The 13,670-nt window shown below is 46.1% G+C and overlaps 1 protein-coding gene across 1 annotated transcript in view; it reads left to right on the top strand.

The window, feature by feature from the left end:
• UCMA (upper zone of growth plate and cartilage matrix associated) overlaps positions 1-13,670 on the top strand; it is a 71,107-nt gene that overhangs the window by 4,148 nt on the left and 53,289 nt on the right. Inside the window, exons 2-3 of the mRNA XM_056573348.1 lie at positions 5,575-5,674; positions 6,575-6,741. The gene's annotated coding sequence lies outside the window, so the exon portion shown is untranslated. The remainder of the gene's footprint in view (positions 1-5,574; positions 5,675-6,574; positions 6,742-13,670) is intronic.

Below are 13,670 nucleotides of genomic sequence, written 5' to 3'. Positions count from 1 at the left end.
ACTTAGTTCCTTCACTACTGTTGTGTGGCATCCGTGGCTTTGGTTCCAAGTTGGTTTTGCGCTGATTGGTGAATTTCACTGTGGTGGGCTGCTGCCTTCCGGTGTCAGGGTTTGATTGTTATGTGTCTAATTTTTTCAGAAATGTCTCACGCTTCAGACATTGAAGATGCAGCCTCTGTTCTGGACATCGTCGCTAGAACGTCGGATCTGGGTAGCGTCCCCTCACTTCGCAACTGGACTATTCCCAAGCTGACGGCTGAACTCGTCCGCAAAGGCATATCGTTCCCGGCCACTGCCCGCAAGGCGGAACTTTATCGTTTATTGGTCTCGGAGCAGTCAGGACTTTGTGATCAAGCAGGCACTAGCAGCGGAGAAGTGTCCATGCAGACACTTAATACGTCCATCCTGCAGTTGCATACTTTAATTAACTCGCTGTGTTCTAGAGTTGACACTTTGGGAGTGCAAGAATTCAGAAGTTCCCGCTTCTGCCCCAGTAGTTGGTTCGGTTCCTGCCGTTCCGCAGACGTCCGTTCCCCCTCAGGTTTCTGCTACTCCGCAGGTTTCAGTGTTACCGGTTGGACTTAACATGCTCGTGCCTAATATCGCACCAGCTCATTTAATTCCGGCTAATCTGAAGAAGGACATTCTCGATGGTAAGGACGTTAACCTCGCTTCCTTGCTTATTGCATCTCACGATGTTTCTGAGAACAAGACTATTGCTTGTGGTGAGGTGTCAGTGATCCTGAAAGCTAAGGACGTTAGGTTAAGTCGCAAGCTTACACTTGCTGAATTCAGTATGGCGTTCGCCATTTATCGTGACGTCTTGTGCTCAGTTAGGCCAGAGAGACGCGAAGAGCTTGATATGTATCTGTACAAAGTCACAGAATTGGCTCATAAATACGGTGGGTCCACGTTTTATGATTATCATAAATCGTTTTCAGCTAAGGCTGCGGCTGCTCTAGTACAGTATAACTACACAGTCAATTGGGCGTTGGTCGACACCGAGATTTTTTGCAATCATTTTGCAGGTCTTAAAGCCCCAGTTTGCTCTCGGTGTCAATCCATCACCCATACCACCGAGTGGTGCAATACCGTTAATTCCCCAGCTGAAGTGACTCCCGGCACGTCCTCACCCACATTTCAGTCTAGGAATCAGAAACAGACCGGCTTGATTGACAAACTAGGTAGACCCATTAAATATCTCGGTAAATCGCAAATCTGCAATAATTACAATTTCGGGTCTTGCAATTATAACCAGTGTAGACTTTTACATGTTTGCGCAGTCTGTTTCAGAGCCCATCCTAAGTCCAGTTGTTCACAAAAGTCGAAAGCATGACTAGCTGTGATAAATGTCTTCTGTTTAGAGTATTTTCTCGCTGATCACCCAGATAAGAATTTTGTTCAATTTTTGCTTAATGGTTTCCGGTCAGGTTTCCATACAGGTTTTGTTACTTTACCCTCTGCTACGTATGAGTGTGACAATTTACGTTCTGCTCTAAGGGACCCTATGGTTGTAGATACCCTGTTACAAGCAGAAGTAGACAAGGGTTTTGTCATTGGTCCATTTGATGAGCCCCCCTTTGACGTTTGGAGAGTAAGTCCACTAGGGTTGGTGGCTGGGAAATTCAGCAATAAACTACGTTTAATTTATGATTTGTCCGCCCCTTACTCTGCACACACACCTAGTTCAAATTCTCTTATCCCCGCAGGAGAATTTTCCTTGAAATATGCTTCCATAGATGAGGCAATAGGGGTCATCCTGAGCATGGGCGGTAACACGTGGCTGTCCAAGATCGACATATCTGATGCCTTTAAGCTCCTGCCCATTTTGCCTCAGTTATGGAAGTGGCACAGTATTAGGTGGCGTAATAAGTATTATTTTGCTGTGAAATTAACTTTTGGCGCTAGAAGCAGTCCTTGATTGTTTGATAAATTTGCACAGGCCCTACACTGGCTCTTGGAAAACAGGTTCGACTGTTCCCATGTTATCCACTACTTGGACGACTTTTTGTTTATTGAACCGGGTAATGAGTGCCCCAGAGATTTGAAGACCTCGTTAGCAGTATTTCAGTAACTGGCAGTTCCGGTGTCAGATAAAAAAGTTGAGGGCCCTTGCAAGTCACTGACCTTTTTAGGTATTGTTCTAGACACACAGGCCATGGAAGCCAGATTGCCGTTTGACAAGCTCTTACGTATTAGACAGACCATGCATGTTCTTGCCAATTCACCCAGGGTGACTAAGGTACAACTCCAGTCCATTCTCGGCATGCTGAACTTTGCCATGCATGTAATTCCACAGGGCAGGAGTTTTGTGTCCAGGTTGTTAGACGCTATGAATTCTGTACCTGGCCAAAACGATGTAGTCAAGTTTGACAAACGCGTGCTTGCTGATTTCGCCATGTGGCATACGTTCTTGGCTGACTGGAATGGGGTATCCTTTTTCACCCCTGGTATCGACAATGCCTCTCCTCTAATTTTCTCTGATGCCTCCCCCTCAGTGGGTTTTGCAGCTATTTGGGAAAACCATTGGTTGGCTAGTGCTTGGCCAACCGAAGTATCCCTGTCTCCAGGTTTTAGCAGGCCATCAGCATTGTTCGAGCTGTAGCCTATAGTTGCAGCTGCCGGGGTGTGGGGTCATCTATGGTTTAGGAAGTCAGTTCTGTTCGTTTCTGACAATGAAGCTACGGTGAATATTTTACTCAAAGGTAGATCCACATCCCCACAGGTTATGTCTTTGATGCGTAAACTAGTATGGTTGTCATTGTCGCATAATTTTCACTTCTCTAGTGCTCATATAGATGGTGTTAGAAATACGGCTGCCGATGCACTATCTAGGTTAAATTTTGCACTCTTCTTCCAGGTGATGCCAGAGGCCGATCCGTCAGGATGCATGGTTCCAGCGTTCCACGATTTGATTTTGAATTAAATGCCTATATGTCTGTTGGTCAGGATTTGATTAATAGTTCACTTTCCCGTAACACTCTGAAAGTTTATCGTACGGACGTTAATCTGTTTACCAAATTCTGTCAGTCTTACCCGCATGACAATTTCCTTTCTGTGTTTTTTCTTTTAGTCTTTATAGGGTTTTGCCACTCTTCCTTACGGCTAGCATATAACACCATAAAAATCTATTTGGCAGGCATACAACACTTTGTTACCTTGAAGTTCCCGGATAGGGCGTCATTGTTTACATCACATGCAGTCAAGGCTGCCCTTAAAGGGGTTGCTAAGAGCAGAGTACCAAAGCCTCCAGGTAGGCAGCCCATTTCAGGGTCTCTATTTAGGCAGCTGGCAGATGCCTTGGATCACTCCCCGTTTGGTTTACGTAATAGTTTGACACTAAAAGCAGCCCTCTTCTTAGGTTATTACGGCTTTCTGAGACGTGCAAAACTAGCACCGCACAGTTTCTCAAGTTTGGGCAATTGCAGCGTGCCACGGATCATTTCACTCTCGTGTTGCGCGACACAAAGACATCACTTCCCGGTCAGGAGGTGCACGTTAAATATTTTAAAACCTCTCACAAGTGGTGTCCGGTGTTGGTCTTCAATGCGTTACTTGCTCTCCGTGTTCACGACAGTCTAGGGAGCCCGCTGTTATTGTTTGATAATGCTGCTCTTACTTCCTCAGTTTTTGTACGTTATTTACGTGTTTTAGTTAAATCCTTGGGTCACGATGCTTCAGTTATATCCGGCCATTCGCTTCGGATAGGGGCAGCAGCATCGGCCTCTCGTCATGGCGTTCCTGCTCATGTCATTAGGAAATTAGGTCGCTGGAAGTCCAGCGCGTATATGCGTTATGTTCCAAACCCGAAGGTGGAGATGCAATATGCTTTTGAATCACTTGTAATGTAATGCCTAATAAAGATTTGTGTGTTGATATCTGAGTTTTGCCCTCTTATTTTCCAAGGTGTACCCTTACGCGGCAGTATATGGCACAATTCAGACTGCCTAGTCTTAGCTGAGTTAGTTTTAGTTAGGTAGGCTCGCTACCACAAGTGCGAAGGTTAATTGATTTACTCATTTAACCTGTGTTTGTGGGAGGGGCGGTACTCACTCTTAAAAGCCGCGGCTCCCCTTGGTCAGTACGCCACGGCTCTCGCGTTGTCCCACCCTGCCCTCCCCTCTCTTTTTCGACTCCTTTTAAGGTATGCCCTCTTATTTTCCAAGGTATACCCTTACGCGGCAGTATATGGCACAATTCAGACTGCCTAGTCTTAGCTGAGTTAGTTTTAGTTAGGTAGGCTCGCTATTCTATAGCACCGACCACAAATATATATATAAATGTTGTGGAATACAACATGGTTGCCCCCTCTCCATTATCTGTGTATTGAACTGTTATATTTACTTTGCACTTGGGCAAATCAGTTAATGCTACATGCATTGCCCATAACAATAACCCCATCTGCCTAATATTATATTGCCTGTTGCTCCATTAATCACATTTGATAGGGTAAAATCCACTGTACCAGAAACACTCCAATAGACCTGCTAATTTATACATGGACTCATCTAGCCATCACAATTTAGTAGATCAGTTCCTTATAGTTTTTCTTTTTCCCTCATGCTGAAATGCTGTAAATAAAGTAGAAAGAAAAAGCTATACTTACTTACCCCTGCTCCACCCCCAGCTCCTGTTCATCCCCATCCTGTTTGCAGATCTCCTGTTTTCTTCATGCTTTTTAGATAAGAGCGTGGAGCAGGACCTGCCCTCAGTCAACCACTGGCCGCAGCAGAGTCCCATCTCTACCAGTCACCGGCTTGGCTTCCAGCATTGAGCTCTGTTTGTCAATCAGTCAAGGATGGGAGGGGTTGGAGTAGGGGTTCATGCCGTACAGCCTCTTTGAACATTAAATAGAGCTGACCGATACACCTTTTGGTGCACCTAAAGCCTACCCACCCTTTTTCCCTGTAGCAATCGCCATGTGTTAAAAGTATTGACAATGCATAGTAAATGTAGTGAAATTCTTATCAGGCAATTTTGGGTAAAAATTCTGGCACATTTACAATACAAAATTTGGGCCACTGTGTTTATAATGTGTTTTTGGTTGTGTTTTTCTAGGCAGTTTTTCCCATTACAAGCCATTTGAGTCTGTGTAATGGAAATCCTTGAATCACATATTCAAAGTGTGGAAAAAATGCCACAAAAAACTTATTTGTGAAGCAAGGCTTAGGGGATAGGAGGGGAACAGAGGTGTCTGGAGGAGGGAGACAGGGGGGACTGGAGAAGGGGGGGAAAGAGGGGTCTGGAGGAGGGGTAGAAAGATGGGTCTGGAGGAGGGGGGAAAAGAGGGGTCTGGGGGAGAGGGGGGGGGGGAAGAGGGGTCTGGGGGAGAGGGGGGGGGGATGAGGAGTCTGGAGGAGGGGGGGGGGAGGGGTCTGGAGGAGGACAGTGCATGTGTGGTATTCAGCCAAACTGAGAAGAAACAGTGTGTGGCAGTATTATTATAACAGGTACAGTGTGTGGCAGGGGGGCACAGTTTCTGGTAGGGTTATTTTCAGGGGGCATGATGTCTGACAGGGTTATATTCAGGTGGCACAGTTTCCAGCAGGATTTTAATGCTTATTGTCTTTATAGACTCTGCAAAGTGCAAGATGTCAGACTGGAAGAAATCCTGGTGCCTGGACCAGATGAAGAAGAAAAGAAAAGGAAAGATAACAGAGAAGACATCACTCAGGTCACTGATATCATTGTGTAGTCTATAGACTGTCCTATCAGAGCTGTAGTCACTTGTAAGTTCTGAAGTTATAATGGGTGACAATGTTCCCCAATCTGGGGCTCTCCAGCTGTTACAAAACTACAACTCCCATAATGCACATAAGGCTCTTCAGGCATGATGGGAGTTGTAGCTTTACAACAGCTGGAGAGCAATTTAAACTGATGTGATTGATTGGAGCCCCAGCAGTCAGACCCCCACCCAAAAAATGGGCTGCTTATGCCAAAATGTCCACGCCTGGTTTTATTCCCAGTCCGGTCTTTTGGAGACCTAGCAACACCCCTGTCGGCAGGTGAGTCCAGTTTTTTTTTTTTTTTTTATATGCTGGCAGGCCAGGGAAGATGGCACGGAAACTTTCTAAATGGGATTACTCCTTTAAGGACTTGCTGCACTGGTAACTTTCTGGAAAATGTGTGCTTTGTTTTATATGAGCACTGTACAGCTGTCTGTCCTGGAACATTGACACTGATTATATTATATTATACGTATGGGAGTCTTTACAGTGACCTAAGAGAAATAAGGAAAAAGAACTTGTCATGGAGCATCAAACTCACAGTATATTGCTGTCCCATATTTTTTATTCTCAGAAACAAGGAAGGTTTGCAAGATTGTGATCATGGGCATAGCTATAGGGGGTGCAGAGGTAGCAGTCACACTAGGGCCCTGGTGCTTAAGGGGGCCCCAAAGCACATCAGTCCCATAAGAGACCAGTATTATAATTGGTACATTTTGCATTGGGCCCAGAAGCTACAAGTTACGCCTCTGATTGTGATAAGTTTAGGTATACTGTAAAAGTAATGTGCCAGAGCAGCTGGTTACCTTATACTATTTTCTCTCCTGTCTCTTGTCTTGACATAATAGAAGGCCTTCAAGGATTTAACACCCCTAGAACCAGGGGTAGAGGTGGAAGATGATCCCCAAGGAACCCAACCAAATTCTTTATCAAACAGCCCTAGGGGCTAAGGACTAAGAAAACTGGATATGGACATTACATGAATGTAGGAGTGAAAGAACAAGCGCTCCACAGGGTAAAACAAGCAATAGCCGGTGTGAGAGATCAAATGATTAACTGCTCACACAGATTCATACACAACAATGTTTCAGGCACAATATATAAATGGTCGTTTGCTGCCCTCCGGTAGATGATATCAGATGAAAGTGCAGAAGTTGGCTTCAATGGAGGTAAATGGCTCAAACGGCGCTGACTGACCAGGACACAGCGAGGAGGATAAAAATGGATTTAATACCAGGAAGCAACGTGTTTCGCAGCATATGCGCAGCTTCTTCAGGCATAACAAGGTGGAGACAGCGGCACTCATATAAAGCTAAAAATTAACCCCTTACGTGACAGAATAAAATGAAGGGATTAACCTTTTACATGATTTCTAAGATGCATGCAGTGAATCTCCAAAAGAGGGCGCTGATCCACTGCATGCATGTAGCAAAAGAATAAGAGATGGATACCATTATATCCTTAGTACCAAATACTTAAAATATAATACATATATAGTATAAAATTAATACAAAATATTACTTAAATATGTCAAGGGAAGGGGAAACAAAAATACAGCAATAAAATCGACATACCTGCAACATCACATAGAAAAAGATGCCAAAAAAAAAAAACATGCAGAAAAATCATACAGTACACAATTTAACAAACATTCTCTATGGTTAAGTCCCTGCGGCACTAACGTGGCTAATTTAAAGATCTGTTACGCCTAGCGCTCCGGGTCCCCGCTCCTCCCCGGAGCGCTCACGGCGTCTCTCTCCCCGCAGCGCCCCGGTCAGTCCCGCTGACCGGGAGCGCTGCACTGTCATGGCCGTCGGGGATGCGATTCGCACAGCGGGACGCGCCCGCTCGCGAATCGCATCCCAGGTCACTTACCCGTCCCGGTCCCCTGCTGTCATGTGCTGGCGCGCGCGGCTCCGCTCTCTAGGGCGCGCGCGCGCCAGCTCTCTGAGACTTAAAGGGCCAGTGCACCAATGATTGGTGCCTGGCCCAATTAGCTTAATTGGCTTCCACCTGCTCCCAGACTATATCTGATCACTGCCCCTGCACTCCCCTGCCGGATCTTGTTGCCTTAGTGCCTAGAGAAAGCGTTTACTGTGTTTGTCCATACTGTGTACTTGACCTCCTGCTATTGCCATATTGACTACGATTCTTGCTGCCTGCCCCGACCTTCTGCTACGTCCGACCTTGCTCTTGTCTACTCCCTTGTACCGCGCCTATCTTCAGCAGTCAGAGAGGTTGAGCCGTTGCTAGTGGATACGACCTGGTTGCTACCGCCGCTGCAAGACCATCCCGCTTTGCGGCGGGCTCTGGTGAAAACCAGTAGCAGCTTAGAACCGGTCCACTAGCACGGTCCACGCCTATCCCTCTCTGGCACAGAGGATCCACCTCCAGCCTGCCGAATCGTGACAAGATCCAATAAGATTCACCGTTGATCAATTTCTGGTAAAGGTTAGGAGTATTTTCCGGTATGGTGTCAAGGATTATTAACCGCAGGTCATTAAAGGGGTACTCCGGTGAAAACCTTTTTTCTTTTAAATCAACTGGTGGCAGAAAGTTAAACATATTTGTAAATTACTTCTATTAAAAAATCTTAATCCTTCCTGTACTTATTAGCTGCTGAATACTACAGAGGAAATTCTTTTCTTTTTGGAATGCTCTCTGATGACATCACGAGCACAGTTCCCTCTGCTGACATTATTATAATAATAACACTTCATTTATTGTTGTCCTTAGTGGGATTTGAACCCAATTCCACAGCACTGCAAGGCAGCAGTGCTAAGCACTGAGCCACCATGCTACTTTTAGCATACATCTGCTATGCATGGTTACTAAAATGGACAGAGACGTCAGCAGAGAGCACTGTGCTCGTGATGTCATCAGTGTTCCAAAAAGAAAAGAATTTCCTCTGTAGCATTCAGCAGCTAATAAGTGCTGGAAGGATTAAGATTTTTTAATAGAAGTAATTTCCAAATATGTTTAACTTTCTGCCACCAGTTGATTTAAAAGAAAAAAGGTTTTCACCGGAGTACCCCTTTAATATTACTATCAAGTACCGTAGAAAAATGGTGAGAAATACTGTGTGATAAAAAATTACTTTTAATATTGGAACTGTGCTTGCACATATGTGACCGCACCGTTTGAATGATGCGGCCAATGTACTGCAAGCGACAACTACAATACAACAGGTAGATTGCAAACTGGGTGTCGCAACTGACCATATGAGCAAGAGAGAATGTTTTATTTGTTTGAAAAGAGGTAAATGTCGTGGTAGGTATTTCAATCATAGAGAAACACAGGCAGCAACCTGTTACTGTCAAAGCAGAGGATGTTTAGGTATGTTGGGTATTGACAGTAACAGGTTGCTATCCCTGCAACAAGGCACATTGCCTGTGTTGCTCTATGATTGAAATACCTACCACGACATTTACCTCTTTTCAAACAAATAAAACAATCTCTATTTCTCATATGGTCATTTGCGACACCAAGTTTGCAGTCTACCTGTTGTATTGTAGTTGTTGTTTGCAGTACATTGGGCGCACCATTCAAACAGTGCTGTCATGTATGTGCAAGTACAGATCCAATATTAAAAATAAGTTTTTATTACACCGTATTTCTCACCAGTTTTCAATGGTACATGGTAGTAATATTAATGACCTGCGGTTAATTATCCTTGAGACCATACCGGAAAATACTCCTAACCGTTACCAGAAATTGATCAACCGTGAATCTTATTGGATCTTTAAATTAGCCACATTGCTGCCACAGGGACTTAACAAAACAATAGAGAATGTTCGTTAAATTGTGTACTGTATGATTTTTCTGTATGTTTGTTTTTTTTGGCATCTTTTTCTATGTGATGTTGCAGGTATGTCGATACAAGATTTTATTACTTTTATTTTTTGTTTTCCCTTCCCCTGACATATTTGTTATATTTTGTATAAATTACTATATATGTATTTGGTAAAAAGGATATATTGGTATCCCTCTTTTATTCTTTTGCTACATGCATGCAGTGGATCAGCACCCTATTCTGGGGATTCACTGCATGCATCTCAGTAATTATGTAAAGGGTTAATCCCTTTATTTTATTCTGTCACTTGAGGAGTAAATTTTTACCTTTTATAAGTGTGCCGCTGTCTCCATCTTGTTATGCCTGAAGAATCTGCGCATGTGCAGCAAAACATGTTTCATCCAGGTATTAAAGTCCGTGTTTATCCTCCTCGCTGTGTCCTGGTCTGTCAGCGCCGTTTGAGCCGGTTACCTCCATTGAAGCTTACTTCTGCACTTTCATCTGATTACATGAATGTGACAGTTTTTACTGGTTATGTCATCATAATACAAAGGGAAAATAATACAAAGGCAAATACAAAGTATATGTCACGATGCCGGCTGGCAGGTAGTGGATCCTCTGTGCCAGAGAGGGATTGGCGTGGACCGTGCTAGTGGATCGGTTCTAAGTCACTACTGGTTTTCACCAGAGCCCGCCGCAAAGCGGGATGGTCTTGCTGCGGCGGTAGTGACCAGGTCGTATCCACTAGCAACGGCTCAACCTCTCTGACTGCTGAAGATAGGCGCGGTACAAGGGAGTAGACAGAAGCAAGGTCGGACGTAGCAGAAGGTCGGGGCAGGCAGCAAGGATCGTAGTCGGGGGCAACGGCAGGAGGTCTGGAACACAGGCTAGGAACACACAAGGAAACGCTTTCACTGGCACAATGGCAACAAGATCCGGCGAGGGAGTGAAGGGGAAGTGAGGTATAAATAGGGAGTGCACAGGTGAACACACTAATTGGAACCACTGCGCCAATCAGCGGCGCAGTGGCCCTTTAAATCGCAGAGACCCGGCGCGCGCGCGCCCTAGGGAGCGGGGCCGCGCGCGCCGGGACAGGACAGACGGAGAGCGAGTCAGGTACGGGAGCCGGGATGCGCATCGCGAGCGGGCGCTACCCGCATCGCGAATCGCATCCCGGCTGGAGACGGTATCGCAGCGCACCGGGTCAGTGGAGCTGCCCGGAGCGCTGCGGTAGCGAGAGAGAAGCGAGCGCTCCGGGGAGGAGCGGGGACCCGGAGCGCTCGGCGTAACAGTACCCCCCCCCTTGGGTCTCCCCCTCTTCTTAGAGCCTGAGAACCTGAGGAGCAGACTTTTGTCTAGGATGTTGTCCTCAGGTTCCCAGGATCTCTCTTCAGGTCCACAGCCCTCCCAATCCACCAAAAAGAACCTTTTTCCTCTGACCGTCTTGGAGGCCAGTATCTCTTTCACTGAGAAGACGTCAGAAGAACCGGAGACAGGAGTGGGAGAAACTAATTTGGGAGAGAAACGGTTGATGATGAGTGGTTTAAGAAGAGAGACATGAAAGGCATTAGGAATACGGAGAGAAGGAGGAAGAAGAAGTTTGTAAGAGACGGGATTAATTTGGCACAAGACTTTGAAAGGACCAAGATAGCGTGGACCCAGTTTGTAACTGGGGACACGAAAGCGGACATATTTAGCGGAGAGCCATACCTTGTCTCCGGGAGCAAAAATGGGGGGAGCTCTTCTTTTCTTATCGGCAAACTTTTTCATGCGAGATGAAGCCTGTAAAAGAGAATCTTGGGTCTCTTTTCATATGGTGGAAAGATCACGAGTCACTTCATCTACAGCGGGCAAACCAGAGGGCAAGGGAGTAGGGAGGGGGGGAAGAGGGTGACGGCCGTACACCACGAAAAATGGGGATTTGGAGGAAGATTCAGAGACTCTAAAGTTATACGAGAATTCGGCCCATGGTAGAAGATCTGCCCAATCATCCTGGCGGGAGGAAACAAAATGTCGTAAATAATCACCCAAGACCTGGTTAATTCTTTCTACTTGTCCATTGGATTGAGGATGATATGCAGAAGAAAAGTTTAATTTAATCTTGAGTTGTTTACAGAGAGCCCTCCAGAATTTTGACACGAATTGGACGCCTCTATCCGAGACTATCTGTGTGGGCAACCCGTGAAGACGAAAAATGTGTACAAAAAATTGTTTAGCCAACTGAGGCGCTGAAGGAAGACCAGGAAGAGGGATGAAATGTGCCATCTTGGAGAATCGATCAACGACCACCCAAACAACAGTGTTGCCACGGGATGGGGGTAGGTCTGTAATAAAATCCATACCAATCAGAGACCAAGGCTGTTCAGGGACAGGCAGAGGATGAAGAAAACCAGCGGGCTTCTGGCGAGGAGTCTTATCCCGGGCACAGACAGTGCAGGCTCGCACAAAGTCCACGACATCCGTCTCCAGAGTCGGCCACCAATAGAAGCGAGAGATGAGTTGCACAGATTTCTTGATGCCTGCATGACCTGCGAGATGGGAGGAGTGACCCCATTTGAGGATTCCGAGGCGTTGGCGTGGAGAGACGAAGGTCTTTCCTGGAGGAGTTTGCCTGATGGAGGCTGGAGAAGTGGAAATCAGGCAGTCAGGAGGAATGACGTGTTGCGGAGAGAGTTCAACTTCCGAGGCATCCGAGGAACGAGAGAGAGCATCGGCCCTAATGTTCTTATCGGCAGGCCGAAAGTGAATTTCAAAGTTAAATCGGGCAAAGAACAGAGACCACCTGGCCTGGCGAGGATTCAGCCGATGGGCAGACTGGAGATAGGAGAGGTTCTTGTGATCGGTGTAAATAATAACTGGAAATCTTGATCCCTCCAGCAGATGCCTCCATTCCTCAAGTGCTAATTTAATGGCTAGAAGCTCTCGATCCCCGATGGAGTAGTTCCTCTCCGCCGGAGAGAAGGTCCTAGAAAAAAAACCACAAGTAACAGCATGCCCGGAAGAATTTTTTTGTAGAAGGACCGCTCCAGCTCCTACAGAGGAGGCATCAACCTCCAATAGGAAGGGTTTAGATGGGTCAGGTCTGGAGAGCACGGGAGCCGAAGAAAAGGCAGACTTGAGCCGTTTAAAGGCGTCTTCCGCTTGAGGAGGCCAAGACTTGGGATTGGCATTTTTTTTGGTTAAAGCCACGATAGGGGCCACAACGGTAGAAAAATGTGGAATAAATTGCCTGTAATAATTGGCGAACCCCAAAAAACGTTGGATAGCACGGAGTCCGGAGGGGCGTGGCCAATCTAAGACGGCAGAGAGTTTGTCTGGATCCATTTGTAGTCCCTGGCCAGAGACCAAGTATCCTAGGAAAGGAAGAGATTGGCATTCAAACAGACATTTCTCTATCTTGGCATAAAGTTGATTGTCACGAAGTCTCTGAAGAACCATACGGACATGCTGGCGGTGTTCTTCTAGATTGGCAGAAAAAATCAGGATATCGTCCAGATATACAACAACACAGGAGTATAAGAGATCACGAAAAATTTCATTAACAAAGTCTTGGAAGACGGCAGGGGCGTTGCACAGGCCAAAGGGCATGACCAGATACTCAAAGTGTCCATCTCTAGTGTTAAATGCCGTTTTCCATTCATCCCCCTCTCTGATGCGGATGAGATTATAAGCACCTCTTAAGTCCAGTTTGGTAAAGATGTGGGCACCTTGGAGGCGATCAAAGAGTTCAGAGATGAGGGGTAGGGGGTAGCGGTTCTTTACCGTGATTTTATTAAGACCGCGGTAGTCAATGCAAGGACGTAGAGAGCCATCTTTTTTGGACACAAAGAAAAATCCGGCTCCGGCAGGAGAGGAGGATTTACGGATAAAGCCTTTTTTTAAATTTTCCTGGATGTACTCCGACATAGCAAGAGTCTCTGGGGCGGACAGAGGATAGATTCTGCCCCGGGGTGGAGTAGTGCCCGGGAGGAGGTCAATAGGACAATCATAAGGCCTGTGAGGAGGTAGAGTCTCAGCTTGTTTTTTGCAAAAAACATCCGCAAAGTCCATATAGGCCTTAGGGAGACCGGTTACAGGGGGAACCACAGAGTCACGGCAAGGGGTACTGGGAACCGGTTTTAGGCAGTCCTTGAAACAAGAGGGCCCCCAAC

Source organism: Hyla sarda, chromosome 4 (genome assembly GCF_029499605.1).
Source record: "Hyla sarda isolate aHylSar1 chromosome 4, aHylSar1.hap1, whole genome shotgun sequence".
Taxonomy (NCBI): Eukaryota; Metazoa; Chordata; class Amphibia; order Anura; family Hylidae; genus Hyla; species Hyla sarda.
This window is presented reverse-complemented; position numbering and strand designations above follow the sequence as displayed.